The 15,736-nt window shown below is 44.9% G+C and overlaps 1 protein-coding gene across 5 annotated transcripts in view; it reads left to right on the top strand.

Annotated features, from left to right (window-relative positions):
• Positions 1 to 15,736, top strand: part of TTC28 (tetratricopeptide repeat domain 28) — a 1,476,681-nt gene that overhangs the window by 1,269,125 nt on the left and 191,820 nt on the right. The window lies entirely within an intron of this gene.

Genomic DNA, 15,736 nt, shown 5'->3' with positions numbered 1-15,736 from the left:
GAGGACGGAGATTAGGCATTGGTGGAATGAGGCATTATGACATCACGATCTGAGCTCTAGAATTTTGCTACTTAGGATTTTAAAGTGTTTGAGGCTTGTGCAGATGAGGACGGAGCTCAGGCATTGGTGGAATGAGGCATTATGACATCACAATCTGAGCTCTAGAATGTTGCTACTTAGGATTTTAAAGTGTTTGAGGCATGTGCAGATGAGGACGGAGCTTAGGCATTGGTGGAATGAGGCATTATGACATCACAATCTGAGCTCTAGAATTTTGCTACTTAGGATTTTAAAGTGTTTGAGGCTTGTGCAGATGAGGACGGAGCTCAGGCATTGGTGGAATGAGGCATTATGACATCACAATCTGAGCTCTAGAATGTTGCTACTTAGGATTTTAAAGTGTTTGAGGCTTGTGCAGATGAGGACGGAGCTCAGGCATTGGTGGAATGAGGCATTATGACATCACAATCTGAGCTCTAGAATTTTGCTACTTAGGATTTTAAAGTGTTTGAGGCTTGTGCAGATGAGGACGGAGCTCAGGCATTGGTGGAATGAGGCATTATGACATCACAATTTGAGCTCTAAAATGTTGCTACTTATGATGTTAAAGTGTATGAGGCTTGTGTAGAAGAGGAAGGAGCTTGCAGGATTGGGGCAGGGACAGGAAAGAACTTGCGGGGACGGGAGGAGAAAGTGAGTTCCCGCCGGGACGTGGAAAAATTTGTCCCCCGTGTCATTCTCTACTTTGAATTAACTGCAGATGCTAAGCCAAGAAAAAGGATGTTACAATAGTTCAGCCTACATGGTACGAAGGCATGGAAAAATAACTTTCTCAGAGACTTCGATGTCCTCTGGTCCGCATGATTCTAGAATGGAGGAACTAAAGGTAATAGCCGTATGAGTTATAGAGGAAAAGGGGAGAATAGATGAATGTCTTATAACATTTATTTAGCCTGCGTATATGCTTTAAGCCATGTTTATCCATAGGGCACTTGACACCTTATAATGATTTCTTTTTAATGCTTGACCGAGTGCCATCTAACAAACAGAGATTAGAAATGTCAGCCCATGTAATCTAAGTAATGCATTATTCATTTTTAAATGAATAGATAAGAGTTATGAACTAGTAGGAGCTGCACTGGGGGAAAAAATATTAAAAACTGAACTTACATGTTCAGAGGAAATAGCTAAATATTGTTTTTGAAAACCCTTCTGCGCTGTGGTGCATTGGGTAATTTTAACTGCTTCGAGGCCTTCAAGGGATAGATGGTTTATAAAAATAAAATACAGTGAAGCTGTATTCCTTTCCTTTATTAAGAAATGCATTGGAAACATGTAATGTCTTCTCTGTGTATTTGTTTGGGTACTTCGGTGTATCGCAGCTCTGTTATTCAAGTTCCAAAAATTACATGTAGCTCAGGTTCTGGATAGGTTTTAGCCCAAAACAATGCGTTCTCAATGAAGGTCGTACAGACATAGAAACATAGAACATAGAAACATAGAAATAGACGGCAGATTAGGGCCACGGCCCATCTAGTCTGCCCACCCCAATGGCCCTCCCCTACCTTTCTCTGTGACTAGATCCCACGTGTCTATCCCATTTGGCCTTAAAATCAGGCACGCTGCTGGCCTCAATCACCTGAAGTGGAAGACTATTCCAGCGATCAAAATAATTTCCTGGTGTCCCCGTGCAGTTTCCCCGCCCCTGATTTTCCACGGATGCCCCCTTGTTGCCGCGGGACCCTTGAAAAAGAAGATATCTTCTTCCACCTCGATGCGGCCCGTGAGATACTTGAATGTCTCGATCATGTCCCCCCTCTCTCTGCGTTCCTCGAGTGAGTACAGCTGCAACTTATCCAGCCGTTCCTCGTACGGGAGATCCTTGAGTCCCGAGACCATCCGGGTGGCCTTTCTCTGGACCGACTCCAGTCTCAGCACATTCAAAGAAGTTTTTTAAGTCTAAATAACATGGGTTCCATTGTCTTTTATCAATCCTACAAAAACCTCACAATACAAAGCAATAAATTTTTGTAATAAATTTTTTTCTTATTAAATTGTTTATAACACTTATATGTATTAATCAATGTCTAATGGGCATGAAACAAAAAATTCAATCACTTATCTCAAAATCACGTAATCCCCCCCCCAAATGGCTGCGTTAAGCAATCGTATCCCCGGTTTCGCCACTCACAGCGGCTTCATCGAGGGTCAAGTCACAAAGGTAATAAATCGGGTGGAAACCCTCGGATTCCCAACGTCTCTGCTCACGTCAGGGCAATTGCGTGCTTTCACTTTCTTGTCAAGAGCGCCAGCAGCAGCCGGGAAGGAGTGGCAAGAAATGCCAGCCCGCGGTCGGGGGAGAACGAGGTGTGAGAGAAGTGCCAGTCACTGCAGAGGAGGGGAACATAAGAACTGCCATACTGGGACAGACTGAAGGGCCATCAAGCCCAATATCCTAGTTTCAACAGTGGCTAATCCGGATCCCAGGTAACCTAGCTAGTTTCCAAGTAGCAAAACAGATTTTATGCCGCCTATCCTAAGAATAAACAGTGGATTTCCCCAGGCCATCATATTACTCTATCACATGAATAGAGCATTCGACGCAGGTCAACGTTTGGAGGGAACAGAGCAGTAACCTTTGGATGTCCAAAGGAAAGCTGAGCCTTTGAGATTCTTGACAAAGGCATAAACGCCGAAACACTGTCTGTGTCGCGTCTTCGAGTCTTCGCAGTGCTACAGTCAATAAAGTGTATCTTGAATTTTACACCCGTGGCTGAATTATTTGACATCTTATCCTCACGACTCCTCTGGTGTTGCATTCCTGTGTAAAAAGCACAATGTCCTAAATAAGGACTTTACGCGCAATCCTTATGACTGGGAACCGGTGCTGTTCCCAAAATAATGGTGGGACGTGATCTAATCTCTTAGCATTATAGGAGTATTTTTGCAGCAGTGTTCTGTATTAATTGGGATACCTACCAATAAGTAATTAAGGACATAAGAATTGCCGCTGCTGGGTCAGACCAGTGGTCCATCAGTCCGCTCACGCGGCGGCCCTTGGTCAAAGACCAGCGTCCTGAGACTAGCCCTACCAGCGAACGTTCTTGTTCAGCAGGAACTTGCCTATCTTAGTCTTGAATCCCTGGAGGGTGTTTTCCCCTATAACAGCCTCCGGAAGAGCGTTCCAGTTTTCCACCACTCTCTGGGTGAAGAAGAACTTCCTTAACGTTTGTACAGAATCTATCACCTTTTAACTTCAGAGAGAGCCCTCTCGTTCTCCCTATCTTGGAGAGGGTGAACAACCTGTCTCTATCTACTAAGTCTATTCCCTTCATTATCTTGAATGTTTCGATCATGTCCCCTCTCAATTTCCTCTGTTCGAGGGAGAAGAGACCCAGTTTCTGTAATTTTCACTGTATGGCAACTCTTCCAGCCCCTTAACCATCTTAGTCGTTCTTCTCTGGACCCTTTCGAGTAGTACCGTGTCCTTTATGTACAGCGACCAGTGCTGGACGCAGTACTCCAGGTGAGGACGCACCATGGCCCAGTACAGCGGCATGATAACCTTCTCCAATCTGTTTGTGATCCCATTTTTTATCAATCCTAGCATTCTGTTCACCCTTTTCGCCGCCGCCATCCATTGCGCGGACAGCTTCATTGACTTGTCGATCAGAACTCCCAAGTCTCTTTCCTGGGAGGTCTCTCCAAGTACCGCCCCGGACATCCTGTATTCGTGCACAAGATTTTTGTTACCGACATGCATCACTTTACACTTATCCACGTTGAACCTCATCTGCCATGTCGATGCCCATTCCTCGAGCCTGATTATGTCACGTTGCAGGTCTTCGCAATCCCCCTGTGTCTTCACTACGCTGAATAATTTCGTATCATCCACAAATTTAATCACCTCACTCGTTGTACCAATGTCCAGATCGTTTATAAAGATGTTTAAGAACACAGGTCCAAGCACTGAGCCCTGCGGCACCCCACTGGTGACACTCCTCCAGTCAGAGCATTATCCATGTACCCCTACTCTCTGTTTCCTATGTTCCAGCTAGTTTTTAATCCACGTGAGTATTTCACCCTAGATTCCATGGCTCACAATTTTCCAAAGTAGTCGTTCATGTGGAACCTTGTCAAACGCCTTCTGAAAATCCAGATATACAGTATCGACCAGGTCGCCCTTGTCTATTGTAGCAGGGGTGTCCAACCTCAGTCCTTGAGGGCTGCAATCCAATCGTGCTTTCAGGATTTCCCCAATGAATATGCATGGGATCTATTTACATGCACTGTTTCCACTGCATGCAAATAGATCTCATGCATATTCATTTTGGAAATCCTAAAAACCTGACTGGGCAAGGGCTGAGATTGAACATCCCTGAATTACAGTAATCTAAGTGAGTAATTATGAGTGTGAGAAGCAGTATATTCACAGCCCAGTTACCTAAGTATCGCCTTAAATTGCAAATTCTTTGCAAGGCCAGAAAGGAACATTGGATTATATGTGAGATGCCTGGAGCAAAGGAAAAGTTTATTATCCCATACAACTCTGAGGGATAGAATTGTTTTCTTTACCCGAATTAGCTGGTTTTGAAAGCAATAGAATTGTTTCCTTTACCTGAGCGGGTTGGATTTGAATTGTGAGCTGGAATGGCATGAATCTGGTTCTAGAAAACATGTTTGAAAGTTAAGAATTAATTTATGTAATTTAAGCTATTCTGCTATCTTGCATAATCAACGTTCAAGTGATCTTAGTGAACTGAGTCCCAGGTGTCATGGACCTACTGCATCAGAATTCATTCCACTAGAGCAAAAACATTCTACTGCATTGGTATAGCATAGGGGTAGGCAATTCCGATCTTCGAGAGCCGGAGCCAGGTCAGGTTTTCAGGATATCCACAATGAATATTTATGAGATGGATTTGCATGCAGTGCCTCCTTGAGATGCAAATCTTTCTCATGCATATTTATTGTGGATATCCTGAAAAGCTGACTTGGCTCCGGCTCTCGAGGACCGGAATTGCCTACCCCTGGTGTAGCAGAATCGAGATAAAAGATGACTTCAGCATGAACAGTCTTGCCAAGAAAGCTCACAAAATAAGAGAGAAATAAAAATCTTTCCTGAAACTCAGATTGTCATGTGACGTTTAGAAGACGTGCTGACAGCTGCCTGGAAATTTATGAACAGTTTGTGAATGGAATTCTTTCCCAGATAACTGTCTACATTTACATTAAAAATACATGGCCTGGCTATAAAACTTGGCGTTCCATACATATTTTATAAAGCTGTTGGATGCTGGCTGCAAGACAGAAATGACAGGAATTAGCTTAACCAGTGGAGGGATTTGTATGGTAGAAAATCATAAAATTTATGCAAGCCAAGGGTTTGCTTCAGCCCTGCGGGGTATTCTTAAAATCAGTCATTTTAACTCCATGAGCTGGTTCTGCAGGATTTGCCATGGAAAGCAGCCTCATTATTGGCCTCTAGGTTTGTAAAAATAAGCAACCAAATTGTAAGGATGTCTATGGTAGTAAGTCTTATTTGACCATGTCCAGGTCTATGGGACAGTAAAGTTTTCTCTGCATACAGATAGAACTGTATTGTGTGTTTTTTGGATGGTAGCCTTGGAGATGGGCTAAACTAAAACTACTCAATTGCCAGGTTCTCTAGGTAGCAGAGTTATGCTTATTTCCCATTATAGAAACATAGAAACATGATGGCAGTTAAAGGTCAAATGTCCCATCCACAGCATCCACTATCTCCTCCTCTCCCTATTGGCTAAGGCTCTTAACATTTGCATCTCCTCTTCCTATAGGCTAAGGCTCTTTACACCTGCATTGTGAGGTCATAGAGCTTTATAGTTATCAAAACATAGATGACAGATAAAAGCCAAAGGCCCATCTGCAGCATCCACTATCTCCTCCTCTCCCTATTGGCTAAGGCTCTTTACACCTGCATTGTGAGGTCACAGAACTTTATGGTTATAGAAACATAGAAACATGATGGCAGATAAAGGCCAAATGGTCCATCCACAGTAACCATTATCTCCTCCTCTCCCTACTGGTTAAGTCTCTTAACATTTGCATCTCCTCTCCCTATTGGCTAAGGCTCTTTACACCTGCATTGTGAGGTCATAGAGCTTTAGGGTTATTAAAACATTGTTGGAAAAACTTTTCTACTAGGGTTATATGCCTCAGAATTTGGAGTCTTTTTTACCCAAATAGGGTTATCTTGTGGAAACACTCCACTTGCTCCTGCTCACTTCATTGGCTATAACCCACCCTCACTATCACTAAAAGTTATTTTATATTATTAATGAACTTTTTTCGTCATTAAAATTAATTATGAGCAATCTAATTAAACTTTAATTTATTTCTTCATGGAGTATCGACTCCACTATTTAAAACAGAATCGGCAGGAGCTTATGCAGTGCTTGGGAAGGACCTTGCTGTTATTAATTTCCTCGACGCAGCGGGGGTGCTGTTTAGCCCCGCGAAACGCAGGCCGCGTCGAATGAATGAGGGGAGGCTATTTATATAAGCAGTGGTCTGAATTTCACTTATTTAGCAAGAAACATAACGCCAAAAAGATAAGAAAAAACTGCAAAAGATAGAAATCAGTTTTACACCTTATGCTTGCATTAGTCTGCTGATTCCGTGCCTTGATGCATGGAGATGGATAGCTTGAAATATCAGGTAAGACTACTGGAAGGAACAGTGATGGAACTCGAAGACAGAATCCGAGCACAGGAGAAGATTCTAGTGGAGTACAGCCCAAACGACGATGTCAAGGAACTAGAAATGTTCATAGAGGAAGCTCATCAGCACCATGTAGAGATCCCAGGGCTGGAAAACAGTACTCAGGAAACTCAGGAAACCGATGTGAGGAGAGAAGACACCCATGCAAACACAGAAGAAACCGAAGACGAGGTAGGAGACAACCGCACACCAGGAGGAATAGTGAGACCACAGGAAGACATCGCCCCACCCAAAGAACAGGAAACAATTTCAAGAGTATCATTGGAGAAGGAAGACTGGCCCTACTCCAAGGACGTGGACCAACGCCCCCCAAGGAACTCCCGAATAAAGAAGATGGGGATCATCGTAGGCGACTCCATCATACGACATGTGGACAGCTACACCGCAGGAGGAAGAGAGGACAGAGTTGTCACCTGTCTGCCTGGAGCAAGAGTGAAGGATGTGACCAACAGGATCTCCAGGATCATAGATGGAGCAGGGGGAGAGGACACCGCTGTACTTATCCACGTGGGGACAAATGATGTGAGCGGGCGGAAGTATGACAGGGAAGAGCTGAAGGGCCAGCTCCGCTTTCTCGGAAGACAACTGAAGATCAGGGAGGTGAAGGTGGCCTTCTCCGAGATCCTCCCAGTACCAAGAGCGGATGGAAAGAGACAAGGGGAATTGCAAGTAATCAACGCCTGGATGAGACGATGGTGCGAAGAAGAAGGCTTCGACTTCGTGCGCAACTGGACGGCGTTCTGGGGAAAAAGCAAGTACTACAGAAAGGACGGACTACACCTCAACAAGGAAGGAGCAAGAGTTTTGGCAGGCAACATGAAGAAGGCAATCGAGAAGGCTTTAAACTGAAAGATAGGGGAAAGCCGACAGTCGACCACCGGTCGATGGTACGGATAGCAGGATGCCCCGACGAAGAAGCCAAGGACAACTACACCTACACAAGAGAAGACGACCTCACAGCCAATAAGGGAGAAAAAGCAGGAAGGGACAACTCAGACATAGGAGGGGACGACCACACAGCAAAAAAGGGTGATAACACAGGAGCAGTAAAGGATACCAAAATTGAAGCTACAGGGACGGCCAAGAGTAGAAGGTCCAAAAAGGTAACACGAAGAGAACTTAGATGTATGTATACAAATGCTAGAAGTCTGGGTAACAAAATGGGGGAACTAGAGACAATAGCAAGACGTGACATATTGGATATCATTGGCATAACAGAAACATGGTGGAATGAAGAAAACAAATGGGACACAGTACTACAGGGATACAAACTGCATAGAAGAGATCGAATAGGGCAGAAAGGTGGAGGTATTGCTCTATATGTTAAGGAGGGGATAGATTCTGTTGAAATGGTTAAAACAGAAAGGAAAGAGAAGCTTGAGTCACTCTGGATCAAAATTCCTGGTCAATATGGCGCAGATATGAAAATTGGCCTTTACTATCGTCCACCAGGACAGGCGGAGGAAACTGACGCAGAAATGATGGAGGAAATCAAACAAGAATGCAAGACAGGCAATGTAATTATATTGGGAGACTTCAATTTCCCAGGGATAGACTGGAAACTAGCAACCTCCAACTGCGGCAAGGAAGCCAAGTTCCTGGAGGTGCTAGGGGATTGCTTCCTGGAACAAATGGTAAAAGAGCCGACAAGAGGCAACGCCACCTTGGACTTGGTCCTAAATGGCCTCACGGGACCGATAACAGAAGTGGAAGTCATAGTTCCACTGGGAACGAGTGATCATAATGTAATCAACTTTAAACTACACATCAGGAAAGGGAAACATGCCAAAACCTTAACCACCACCTTGAACTTTAAAAAGGGTAAATACGATAGCATGAGAGCCATGGTAGAAAAACGACTCGAGAAGATGATGGACAAACTTGAAACGGTTGATCAGGCATGGACACTACTGAAAAATACTATCACAGAAGCACAAGATCTCTACATTCCGAAGATTTCCAAAGATCGGAGAACAAAGAGCAAAAGAGAACCGGCATGGCTTACCATACAGGTGAAGGAAGCCATAAAAGAAAAGAAGGACTCTTTCAAAAAATGGAAATGCATAAAGACAACCGAAGCCTGGAACAAACATAAAGATGATCAGAAGAAATGTCACAAGGCGGTGAGGAATGCAAAACAGGAATATGAGGAAAAAATAGCCCAGGAGGCCAAAAACTTCAAGCCCTTCTTTAGATACGTGAAAGGGAAAAAACCTGCAAAAGAGGCAGTGGGACCCCTGGACGACCAGGGAAGAAAAGGGTACGTCAAGGAAGATAAACAAATCGCAGACAAACTAAATTCCTTCTTTGCGTCCGTCTTTACGAAGGAGGACACCTCAACAATACCTGAAGCGGAGAAAGTGTTTGCAGGAGAAATAGAAGACAGCCTCACCACAGTTGAAGTGGACTTAGACCAGATATACTATCAGATCGACAAACTTAAAAGCGACAAATCCCCTGGACCGGATGGGATTCATCCGAGAGTCTTAAAGGAATTGAAGGTTGAAATCGGAGAGTTATTGCAAAAACTTGCAAACCTGACAATCAGAACTGGACAGATACCGGACGACTGGAGGATAGCGAACGTCACCCCAATTTTCAAAAAAGGATCGAGAGGGGAACCGGGCAACTATAGACCTGTGAGTCTTACGTCTGTCCCTGGCAAGATGGTTGAAGCACTGATCAAGGATAGCATAGTCCGGCACTTGGACGCATATGACTTAATGAAACCCAGTCAACATGGATTCAGGAAAGGGAAATCATGTTTGACTAATTTACTCCAATTTTTTGAGACCGTGAACGAGCAAATCGATAGTGGGAAGCCGGTGGACATAATATATTTGGACTTCCAGAAAGCGTTTGACAAAGTTCCACACGAAAGACTTCTCAAGAAACTACATAGCCATGGCATAGAGGGGGATATACAAAGATGGATAGGCAAATGGCTGGAAAACCGAAAGCAGAGAGTGGGCATAAATGGGAAGTTCTCCGACTGGGAGAAAGTGACTAGTGGTGTGCCCCAGGGCTCGGTACTTGGGCCGATCCTTTTTAATATTTATATCAATGACCTAGAGGAAGGAACATCCAGTGAGATCATCAAGTTTGCAGACGATACAAAACTATGCCGGGCAATCAGATCGCAGGATGATAGAGAGAAACTCCAGAGCGACTTGTGTCGGTTAGAAACATGGGCGGAGAAATGGCAGATGAAATTCAATGTGGAGAAATGCAAGGTAATGCATTTAGGCAATAAAAATAAGGAATACGAGTATACAATGTCAGGTGCAACTCTGGGGAAGAGTGAACAAGAAAAGGACCTGGGTGTGCTGATAGATAGGACCCTGAAGCCGTCGGCACAATGCGCGGCAGCGGCAAAGAAGGCAAATAGAATGTTGGGCATGATAAAGAAAGGAATCTCGAGTAGATCGGAGAAAGTTATAATGCCGCTTTATAGGGCAATGGTCAGACCACACTTGGAATACTGCGTCCAACATTGGTCTCCCTACCTAAAGAAGGATATAAAACTGCTGGAGAGGGTGCAGAGACGAGCAACAAAACTGGTGAAGGGTATGGAGAAACTGGAATACGAGGACAGACTTATAACACTAGGATTGTTCTCCCTTGAGAAAAGGAGACTGCGTGGGGATATGATCGAGACCTTCAAAATACTGAAAGGAATCGACAAAATAGAGCAGAGAAGATTATTTACATTGTCCAATTTGACACGGACTAGAGGACATGTAATGAAGCTAAGGGGGGACAGGTTCAGGACTAATGTCAGGAAGTTCTGCTTCACTCAGAGAGTGGTTGACACCTGGAATGCCCTCCCAGATGAGATTATTGCGGAATCGACCGTCCTAGGCTTCAAGAGCAAACTAGATGCATATCTCCTTAAGAGAGGCATATAAGGATATAGTGGAATATAAATTACGCCAGGTGTACACCTGGCAGGGCCTCCGCGTGTGCGGATCGCCGGACTTGATGGACCGAAGGTCTGATCCGGAGAAGGCAGTTCTTATGTTCTTATGTTCTTATGTTCTTATGTTCTTGAGCTGGGATGTTTGAAATAGTGGAGTTGATACTCCATGAAGAAATAAATTAAAGTTTAGTTAGATTGCTCATAATTAATTTTAATGATGATTGAGGATTGAGTGACTTGTCCAGGGTCAAAAGGAGCAGTGCTGGATTTGAACCCACAACCTCAAGGTGCTAAGCCTGTAGCTCTAACCGCCGGGCCGCTACTTCCTCCTTCCTCTATAATTTACATGTATACATGTGTGCCCTGAACATAAGAACATAAGAAGTTGCCCCCGCTGAGTCAGACCAGAGGTCCATCTTGCTCAGCGGTCCGCTCCCGTGGCGGCCCATCAGGCCTAGTGCCTGAACAGTGGTCCCTGATTAATTTTGTAATTTACCTCTAATCCCATCCCTATAATCTACCTTTACTCTTATCTGTACCCCTCAATCCCTTTGTCTTCCAAGTACCTATCCAAAGCTTCTTTGAACCCCTGTAGCGTGCTCCTGTTTATCACATCCTCTGGTAGCGCGTTCCATGTATCCACCACCCTCTGGGTGAAAAAGAACTTCCTGGCGTTTGTTCTAAACCTCTCCCCTTTCAATTTCTCTGAGTGCCCCCTTGTACTTATTGATCCCCTTAATTTGAAAAATCTGTCCCTGTCTATTTTTTCTATGCCCTTCATGATCTTGAAGGTTTCTATCATGTCTCCTCTAAGTCTCCGCTTTTCCAGGGAGAAAAACCCTAGCTTTTTCAGTCTGTCAGTATATGCCCTTTATTAGTTTAGTTGGTCTTCTCTGGACCCTCTCAAGTACCTCCATGTCCTTCTTGAGGTACGGCGACCAGAACTGAACACAGTACTCCAGGTGCGGGCGCACGATACAGTGGCAGGATGACTTCCTTTGTCCTGGTCGTGATACCCTTCTTAATGATACCCAACATTCTGTTTGCTTTCCTTGAGGCCGTGGCACACTGCGCCGACGCCTTCAATGTTGTGTCTACCATCACTCCCAGGTCTCTTTCAAGGTCGCTCACCCCTAGTGCTGATCCCCCCCCATTTTGTAAATGAACATCGGGGTTTTTTTCCCTGCTCATATGAACACCCACCTGCAAAGTATGCATCATGGAAGGTGGGTGTATATGTACAGAATATGTGTGCGTGAACATATGCGCATAGATGACTATTATAGCATTTACATACGTACTCACCATGCAAAATCTATGTGGCTCCTTGCAGAATTGCCCCCATAGCGGGTATTAAGGACTAAATTCTATTTATGGTGCTCAAAAAAAATCAGCGCCCCAAAAAGCGCTGGCATACGCTTACGCCGAGTGTAGGTGCAGCCCTTTGCATCAACGAAAATGTGGTGCAAATGCCTATGCCAAAATTTAAGCGCAGAGGCCCTAATTCTGTAATTATGCCCCTGATCTGCCTATTCCCCGCCCATTTCTGCATCCCCTTTTTTGACCCGCATGTCAAATTTAAGCATGGATTCTAGGCTAATTAGCTTGTTGTTTAATTAGATTGTGTATGCAGTTTGGGTACATGACCAAACTTGCACGCATAATTTTTGGCGCTTTTTATAGAATTAGGGGGTAAACGGAAGACCTTCCAATAGAACCAGCTCTAGCAAGAATTCCAGGAAATTTGATGGAACGTTTTTCAGGTTAATTTCTGTCTCATTTATTTATTTTTAGTATTTGTACACTGCTTAAATTTGAAGTTAAAGCAGATGAAGTTCAGTGTAGAGAAATGTAAAGTCTTGCATGAAGGAAACAGAAATCCGAGGTACAACTACACGATGGAAGGGCTGGTAATGGGAGAAAGTAGCCTAGAGAAGGACTTGGGGGTACTGGTAGACAAGACAATGAAACTGTCGGCACAGTGCGCAGCGGCCTCTAAGAAGGCGAACAGAATGCTAGGTATTATCAAGAAAGGTATTACAGCCAGAACGAAAGAAGTTATCCTGCCGTTGTATCGGGCGATGGTGCGTCCGCATCTGGAGTACTGCGTCCATTATTGGTCGCCATACCTTAAGAAGGATATGGCGATACTCGAGAGGGTTCAGAAAAGAGTGACGAGATTGATAAAAGGTATGGAAAACCTTTCATATGCTGAAAGATTGGAGAAATGGGGGCTCTTTTCCCTGGAAAAGCGGAGGCTTAGAGGGGACATGATAGAGACTTACAAGATCATGAAGGGCATAGAGAGAGTGGAGAGGGACAGATTCTTCAAACTTTCAAAAACTACAAGAATGAGAGGGCATTCGGATAAATTAAGAAGAGACAGATTCAAAACCAATGCTAGGAAGTTCTTCTTCACCCAAAGGGTGGTGGACACCTGGAATGCGCTTCCAGAGGGTGTGATAGGACAGAGTATGGTACTGGGGTTCAAGAAAGGATTAGATGTTTTCCTGAAGGAAAAGGGGATTGAAGGGTATAGATAGAGGATTAATATGCAGGTCCTGGACCTGATGGGCCGCCGCGTGAGCGGACTGCTGGACATGGTGGACCTCTGGTCTGACCCAGCAGAAGCACTGCTTATGTTCTTATGTAAAGCCTAAACGGTTTATATTCAGGTGCTCAAATATCTCTCCCTATCTGTCCCGGTGGGCTCACCATCTATCTAATGTACCTGGGGCAGTGTAGGATTAAGTGACTTGCCCGGGGTCACAAGGAGCAGCGCTGGGCTTGAACCCACTGCCTCAGGGTGGTGAGACTGCAGCCCTAACCACTAGGCCTTTCCTCCACTCCAAGCTCCCTTCTCCCCCATTAGGTGTACTTTTGATCTTCTTGGGAAACAAATTATATAATTAGAATGTTATTTTTTTTAAGTCTGCTTTCTAGATAAAGGGGAGAATTATTTATAAAACATTCCAAAATGTGCAGTTTATAAAGAGAAGGGAGTTCAAGAGAATTGTGGGTGACCATGCCGAAGAATAGATTTTCTGCTTGGATTGCTGCACTGCAGTGTTTTTGACTAGGCAAAGAAAATTGGACTAGGTACATTAATGAGCATTAAAGATGCACCGATTCAGAAGAGACACCGGCCTCTCCGTTTTCCTCGGCGGCGTACAATACGAATGTTTGAGAGGGGAAGTTTGATCATTAAACTACGCTTTTACTCCAGGCGTTCCGATGTCTCAGGAGTCTGTCAGGAGAGAGAAATGGAGTGCATTGCTCTTCAGATTCTGATTGACCTCTCACTCTCCCTGAAATAAGGAAGTATAATGACACGCTCTTGGTGCTTTAGGGCGTCAGCTGCAGCAGGAGAGTCACTATTTAAACAGTCGCCTCTTGGGAAGTAGATAATCAAAGGCTGTTTCACGATTCAGCACTATATTTCCTACGGACGATGAGCTTTCTGTGTAATGTGGTGTTTTGTGGGAGAAGGGGAGGGGGGAAAGGGTGCAGAAATTCAAGATACACTTCTCCCTCCGTATTCGCTGTGATAGGGGATGTACAGAAAAAAGGCGAATAACTTTTTCATACGTTATTCGCTGTTTTCTATTAAAAACCATCGTGAATATAGTGAAACTGCGAATAACACGGTGGGAGACCCGGTCTGTTCCTGAAGGAGAGGTAAAACACGGTGAAGAAAATGCTGTGAATCAGCGATTTTCTCTGTAAACGCTTGGAATCGGCGATTTCTCTATGTAAGCTGATGTAATTGGGGGGGGAGGAGCCAGCAAGCTAAAAACCGTGAATAATCGAAACCGCGAATGCTGAAACCGCGAATACGGAGGGAGAAGTGTAGTTCAGAATGCCCTTCCGTCTGACCTCCCAACTCGAAACCTTTCTTGAAAAGTTCAAGTAGAGAATGACACGGGGAAAAAATCTGTCCCCGTCACCGCCCCGTCACCGGCCCACCATCCTCTGCACCGCCCCGTCACCGCCATTCCATTCACCGCCCCGTCACCGTCACTGCCATCCCTTTCACCGCCCCGTCACCGCCACTGCCATCCCATTCACCGCCCCGTCACCGTCCCCGCAGCATCTTTTGGGATCTTTAACTCATCATCGCTAGGACTCGAATCTGAGTCCGTGGCACCTAACATAGAATGGAATTAGTATGGCAAAGTAATGAAGAATGGTCCAGCAGCCCCTACCCTCCCTCCACCTCACCTTATATTCGTTCCGAGTTTGCCGGCTTCCTTTTTCCCTAGCCGCACGCGTTCAAAAAGCCGTGCATTTAGCCAGCTCCCTCCCTCCACCTCACCTTAAATTTCGAGTTTTCCGGCTTCCTTTTTTCCGAGCCGCACGTGTTCAAAAATCCGTGCACGCGCGGCTGCGCGAGTCAATCAAACTTCTCCTCTCCTGCAACTTCCTGTTTCCGGTTGCGTCAGAGGAGAAGATTGATTGACTCGCGCAGCCGCGCGTGCACGGATTTTTGAACACGTGCGGCTCGGAAAAAAGGAAGCCGGAAAACTCAAAATTTAAGGTAAGGTGGAGGGAGGGAGCTGGCTAAATGCTACGGGTGGGCGGGCGGTGGCTGCGGGGACCGCGCGATCCTTGATACCTCACTGCGGAGACAAGACCATTCACCGCCCCGCGGGCGGTGAATGGCCTTGTCCCCGTCGCCGCAGCGACTGCTAGTTTTCTTCCCCGTTTTCGGCAGGTGACCCGCGGCTAAAATGCGGTGGCCGCGGGTAAACCGCCACCGTGTCATTCTCTAAGTTCAAGTCTAAACTTAAAACATTCCTTTTCAAACACGCTTATGACCTCTGATTTCTTCTGTTTCAATTAGAGTCCTAACAGTTTTTCCTTGCAGTTGGCATTGCTACATTAAAACGCTTCTTTTGATGCGAACCCTAATCCTGCCCTCTTGTTTCCCTCGCATCCTTGCCTATTATGGATTTTTTTTTTTTTAAATCTCGATGTATTTATTCACTTACCTGTGTGCCTGCCTCTCCCTTATTGGTTCCAGTAAGTCGGTTTGTATTGTTTATCCCTTCTAATTTT

The sequence above is a fragment of the Geotrypetes seraphini genome, chromosome 8, assembly GCF_902459505.1.
Source record: "Geotrypetes seraphini chromosome 8, aGeoSer1.1, whole genome shotgun sequence".
Classification (NCBI taxonomy): domain Eukaryota; kingdom Metazoa; phylum Chordata; class Amphibia; order Gymnophiona; family Dermophiidae; genus Geotrypetes; species Geotrypetes seraphini.
Note: the sequence above shows the minus strand (reverse complement) of the source record. Positions and strands in the feature narration are given on the sequence as shown.